This window comes from Engystomops pustulosus, chromosome 4, assembly GCF_040894005.1.
Source record: "Engystomops pustulosus chromosome 4, aEngPut4.maternal, whole genome shotgun sequence".
In the NCBI taxonomy this organism is placed as follows: Eukaryota; Metazoa; Chordata; class Amphibia; order Anura; family Leptodactylidae; genus Engystomops; species Engystomops pustulosus.
In genome coordinates, this window is record NC_092414.1 from 89,859,069 (window position 1) to 89,865,574 (window position 6,506).

The 6,506-nt window shown below is 44.5% G+C and overlaps 1 long non-coding RNA gene across 1 annotated transcript; it reads left to right on the plus strand.

Moving 5' to 3' along the window:
- The first annotated feature begins 2,332 nt into the window (after positions 1 to 2,332).
- Positions 2,333 to 5,828, plus strand: LOC140129034 (uncharacterized). The gene is made up of 3 exons (XR_011855263.1): positions 2,333 to 2,639; positions 3,105 to 3,305; positions 4,014 to 5,828. It is a non-coding gene; the product is annotated as an uncharacterized lncRNA (long non-coding RNA).
- The last annotated feature ends 678 nt before the right edge of the window (positions 5,829 to 6,506 follow it).

Genomic DNA, 6,506 nt, shown 5'->3' on the forward strand with positions numbered 1-6,506 from the left:
AATGCATGGCTTTCGACACAATTTTTAAGTTAAATCCCATGGTTTGTCCGATCGTCGGATCTTCCAAATCTGTCAGATCGTCCAGCGGCCCGCCCCCCCCGTTTTGTGTCTCATGAACATAAAAACACATGAAAGCCGACGCGATTGCGACTAAATCCGATTGTGTGCGACACAATCGCCTGCTAAATACCAGTCCCAGTGGCGTGATTCCCAAAAACTTTGGAAAACCCGATGGAAATACGGCCACGTGACCCTTAGTAAATAAGCCCCTATGTCTCAATAGTGTCTGTAAACGTGCTGAAAATTTTCAGTAGGGTTACGGTTTAAACATTCCCACCCTTGTTGGCCGGTTTTATTATTAAGTCACTGTGCGCCTTGAGGAATCTGTAACTGATGATAGCATCTCACTAATGACTATATACTAGTGGTAAGTATACTGGAATTAACATATATCAAACAAAAACAACCAGGCCAGTGTCATGTACCAAATACAATGCAAAGCAGATACAATCAAAGAATTTTATTGGTATCCATTAAAAACACCTAAACACACGGCACACCCCTGTGTGCCCCTCAGACTCACTGTGGAAATAACACAGTGTTGCAGATTTACTTACCCGGTCCAGTCGCGATCCTGCGGTGCGTTGTCCGATGAGTCGGGTCAAGCTTGTGTGCCCGAGTTCCTGCATCCGTCGCTTCTGCGCCGAGGTCCACCGGAGTTCACCTGCTCCTTCCTTGTATGTGAGTGCGTGTCTTGCGACACAATTCTTTTTTTGCATTCTGCGGTTTGTCAGTCGGGTTGCCTGACGGCCACGCCCCCCGATTTCTGTCGCATGCATGCCGGCGCCGATGCGCCAAGAATCCAGGGCAATTCGGCGCACATCGGATAAATTTGGGAAACCCAACAGACTTGCGGTCCTGCGGACCCTTAGTAAATGAGCCCCAGTGTGTTCTTCTCATCAATGCCTAACAATATGGCTATATGACGATATGGACAAAGTGCAGATAAAGTGCCAAAAGTAGCTCTGACTGCAAGTCAGCAATACCCAAAATTAGCAATAACATGAAATCAGCCAACGCCAAATTGTGTATAAATGTAAAGCGTCACCCAAGCCAATGAGTTGTGAGGAAAATGGCCTCCCCCCCTGAAATCCTCAACCGAAACTAGAACATTATCGGCATTGGTAACTTCAGTATCCTGCATCAAACCCCATAGATGGTAGTTGGAGGACTGAAACCCAGATAACCTATGGTACTCAGGATTTCCCCAGATCTCCGCTCTCTATTGGGTATACGTTTATCATGAAAAAATCTGTGCAAATTCAATTTACGTGATGCTTTAAACATGTCTATTTCAAAGTTCGTGAGATGAAACGTATTGGACATAGCATAATTCAAGCCTTTTGCCAGTAAAGACAATACATCAGCGTCAAGGGGAGTATTAGTAAGGTTGACCACAGTTCGATTAGTACACATGTCCCCTGCGTTTCCTACCACCAGGAAACCTGCTTCCGTTTCATACTTCATTTTCCTCCTCGACCTCCTTGACCTGCCCCACCGTGTGCGTCTCCTAAAGGGGCTGGAGCTTCAGAAGTGTTGGAAACTTCTTTAGCGTTGGCTCCCGCCTCGTCCGAAAGGCTAGTCCAAAAGTCTGTATTGGTCTTTCTCTTAGCTGATCTCTTGCGTCCTTCTCCTTTCCTTTTATTATTAAGGCCATTCTGTGCTTGCCAATCAGAGATGTGGCGTTCATCAAAGTCTTGTTTATCCCGCAAGAATCTGTCTGTCTTTCTGTTTTTCACTTCCATCTGGGTCAGCAACAATTTTTTCTTTAACTTTTTAAAGAACACCTGAGATTGGCTATCTGAAAGGCATGATCTAAATTAAATTTTAGCCTTGCAAAGCTCAGTGGTAACCACCTCGTATTCTTTTCTATTCCTGGCTAACACCAATTGCATGACATCAATGGAATGTCGTAGATGCAGTTTTCTCCACTCCTCGATGAATAATGGGTCATCTTTATATTGTGCTGGTTCTTTATAAACACGCAAACCCCTGGGAACAGGTCCATTATCGGCCGCATGACATGCGCAACCGTCTGTTGGAGGTACCTGGGACCCTGTCAGACCTCCATTCTCGTGATCTGTGGGGATCTCATTACTGAGACCCCCACCGATCAGCATGTTAGGCCCTATCCTGTAGATAGGGCCTAACTTGCTTGATGTGAAAACCCCTTTAACAGAAATGCCTTTATTTTGATATTTTTTATCACTAAATGCTTCACTGAAAAGCTTCATATTAAAATAACTGGTAGCATTTGAAGATTATGAAGTCACAATCACCTAGAACCAACCAATCAGAAGCAAGATTATGCAGCCACATTCTACTGATATTGACCAATGAGGAGCCGGATAATGAAGTCACAATCCCCTTGAACTAACCAATCAGGAGCAAGATAGAGCAGCCCCGCCCACTGGGTATAAAAGCCGGTGCACACAAGCAGCAGGTTCAGTCCTGCCAGTGGTGTTAAAGCTTGAAGACCCGATGACCCGATGACCCGAAGTCCAGAAGATGTCTAGTGGAGCAACAGAAAGGGACAGAGAAGACATCAGCTAAAAAGCGAAAATACTTCAGACTCAGAGGTCAGTGATAATTTTTTGTCTTTGTAAAGAAGCTTTTTCTGTTCTTAGGAAGCCATTAGAAGGAGGGATTATAGTGGGACACTGCTGCTACATATGTGGGACAGGACACAGCTCAGCTGCTACTGGTGGAGAAATGGGTAAGAACGCAGTCTCTTTGCCATAGGTGTTGATAGGGTAGGGATAATGTCCTGGTGTCTGTATGGCCTGTTGGTTAGGTGTACAATCCCGGTAAAGCCGACATAGGACTGGGCTTTTGAAGGTACCAGACTACAAACTTTAACATAAATGACTGTATTTTGATGTTATTTACCACTAAATGCTTCACTGACAAGCTTGATATAGAAAATAACCGTGCAGCAGACATATCCCCTCTGTAGTCAATGGGGGAGATTTATCAAAAGTGTTCTAGAACTGTTCTAGTTGCCTATGACAACCAATCAGAACTCAGTTTTCATTTTCTTACAGCTTTTTATAAAATAAAATATTAGCCAAATTCCACTGATGTTGCCCAGTCTGAAGCAAGATTATGAGGTCACAATCACCTGGAACCAACCAATCAGACATAAGATTATGCAGCCACTGATATTGGCCTGTGAAGAGCAAAATGATGAAGTCACAATCACTTGGAACCAACCAATGAGGAACAAAATAGAGCAGTGAGATGCAGTGAGTATTTTGATACTGACCTGTATGTTAGGACATCTTTGCTCATTGGTTACAACTTTCACCCATCTATAAAGATCTATGGAGAGTTTAGTGTAAAACAGTCTCAGGTGGGATGTCCAGTTGCAGTCCAGCAATTAGTGGGAAATTGTGAGTGTAAATGGTGGGAGGTAATGGTAATGCTCATGTAGTAATAATACCTTCTATGGCTACATTCACATGAACGTATGGGGGACGTATATACGGTGTATATATACGTCCCCCATACACTTCTATGGGCTCATGGCCCTTTACGGGAGTGGTACAGTGCAGCACATGTGCAGCACCGTACCGCTCCGTAGCCCGTAGAATGATAGGACATGTCCTATCTTTTTATGTAATATGGCCCCGTGCGCTGTATATTCCTATGGAGAGGAACAGGGGTGAGCTGCGCTCATCCCCTGCTCCTCTCCGCAGCGCCGATGTAGTACGGCGAGCATACATTGTGTGAATGTAGCCTTAGGATGTATTTACACAAACGTCCAGTGACCCCTTCCCTCTCCATAGCAATGCATGGCTTATGAGCTGTAACACTGGGAAAGATGGGACATGTCCTTTCTTTTTTCTGTGTATGGAACAGTGCGGTGCTGCAAGTGTGGGAGGGGGTTTGCCCAAAACGCATATATGTTTCCCATGAAACGCAAAAGTTTAGATTTTATAATTCATTCACAGATATTTGCCGTTGCCCTGTGCTACAATATGCTGTAAAGTATGAAAGAAGAGTTTCCAGAATCCTCCCATGTGAAGAAAGCTACTTATATCACTGAAACCATACATGATCTTCTAGACTACACTCATCGCTGAAGACCTGCACTACATCTTCAAGAGTCCCCTCATCACTGAAGACCTGCCCTGCACAAGACCTTCAAGACTCCCTTCATCACAGAAGACCTGCACAAAGACCTTCAAGACTCCCCTCATCACTGAAGACCTACCTGCACAAGACCTTCAAGACTCCCCTCATCACTGAAGACCTGCAAACCTCTCAACGTGATCCTCAGACAGAGTTCTACACTCTTGAAGTCGGACTCATGAGCCTCTGCAATGGACACAAAGGAAACGAAGGACTCAAATTGTGCAGTAATGCTTCTCCACTCAATGGTGATGAAAGCAAAAGACATAAGTATTTATTAGAGATTACCCTACTTAAATTATGCCCTTTTAGCAAGGTGTCCTCAGCTGCTGGTTGTGCCATCTCCTCCTTGAGAATGATCTGAAACCCATATTCATCAGAACCACAGTGTGTGGCATTTAAAAGTGGGATATACCCACACTGTGCTTTAGTTATTTCCCTGACAAAGTTTTACAGTTTCCCTTCTCCTTTTTCACCTCACATCAACATTCACTAGATGATGGTGTCTGGTTAGAAAAAAAAGATGGAAAAGCAGGGAAAGGCCAAAGAGAGTTGGGCTTCAGGTGTATTCAGGATGGAGGTGGCAGAGCTCTTGCACCTGAGAATCGCTCTATATATTGTTAGTTTTGTAGATTACCTGGTGGATCTGGTACATGTTCAATGGTTTTATTTGACAACATTCTTACATAGCAGATAAATTGTTATTTTTGGTGTTTTCATGAGTTTTTAAAGAAGTTTTCCAGATCTGAACATTAATAACCTTACATATGATGAATAGGCCATCAATGTCTACTTGTTGGGGGTCAAAAACATATCACTGCACTGATAGTGCCGGACCCCAAAAAATTGCCTTTATTCCAACAAAAAAAAGGTCATCAATGTTTATTTCAGGAAATACATCTTACAGGGGACTAAACCAAAAATTTAAGATGTATTTACAAAGATGACTAAAATGTTAATTTAGTTAAGTCCACATGTTTAGAAACGTTATGCTAGATAATTAGTTCTTACATTGAGTAATGTACTATACAAAAATATAATCTGTAGTACAGGATGAAGACAACCGTCTGCAGCTCCGGCTCGACTGCCCCTTTCTTTGAGTGGCCCCTCAATGTTATGGAATTGGGCGGAGGACATTGGGGGTCATTTACTAAGGGCCCGATTCGCGTTTTCCCGACGTGTTACCCGAATATTTCCGATTTGCGCCGCTTGTACATGAATTGCCCCGGGTTTTTGGCGCACGCGATCGGATTGTGGCGCATCGGGGCCGGCATGCGCGCGACAGAAATCGGGGGGGGCGTGGCCGAACGAAAACCCGACGTATTCGGAAAAACCGCCGCATTTAAAAACCGAAAATGTGTCGCTTGGGGAGCGCTCACCTTCACCTTCTATGGGATGGTGCATTCCGGGGCGTTAAGATTATTTTCGGCGCTGCAGCGCCACCTGGTGGACGGCGGAGGAACTACCATCTTAAATCCCAGCCGGACCCGAATCCTGTGCAGAGAACGCGCCGCTGGATCGCGAATGGGCCGGGTAAGTAAATGTGCCCCATTGTCTTCATTAGAATGGGCCTCCCTGTGGTGCTGGAGTCCACTACTATAGTGGTTGGGGATTTCACCAGAACTTAGGCTGCGGTCACACGTTCCGAATTATGTTTCGTTCATAATTCGGCGCTAGCACACAATCATGGCCCAATCGTATATGCTTTTTGTGGGAAATGCATGCGATCGATAACCATACCCCGGTGTCTTGCATTTGAACAATACAAAACACCCGGGCCTGGTTAACAATTGTATGCGTTCCCTAGAAACTCATGTGCGATTGAGCCAAGGCCAGTCCCTTGTGTGCTAATGTCTCATTATGAACATAACGCTAGCGGAATGTGTGACCACGACCTAACGGTTGTAGTGGACACGGTGAAATAGCACCTTAGGGGCGAACTGTATTTACAACAATATTTGACTAAAAAGGTTTATTGAATTAGATGTGCTCCCAGATTTAAGAACATTTTGCTAAATTATACATTTTTACTTTGTGCAGTGGACTAGACCAAAATATAATATGTAGTACAGGATGAAGACAACCGTCTGCAGCTCCGGCTCGACTGTCCCTTTCTTTGAGTGGCCCCTCAATGTTATGGAATTGGGCGGAGGACATTGTCTTCATTAGAATGGGCCTCCCTGTGGTGCTGGAGTCCACTACTATAGTGGTTGGGGATTTCACCAGAACTTAGGCTGCGGTCACACGTTCCGAATTATGTTTTGTTCATAATTCGGCGCTAGCCCACAATCGTGGCCCAATCGTATATGCTT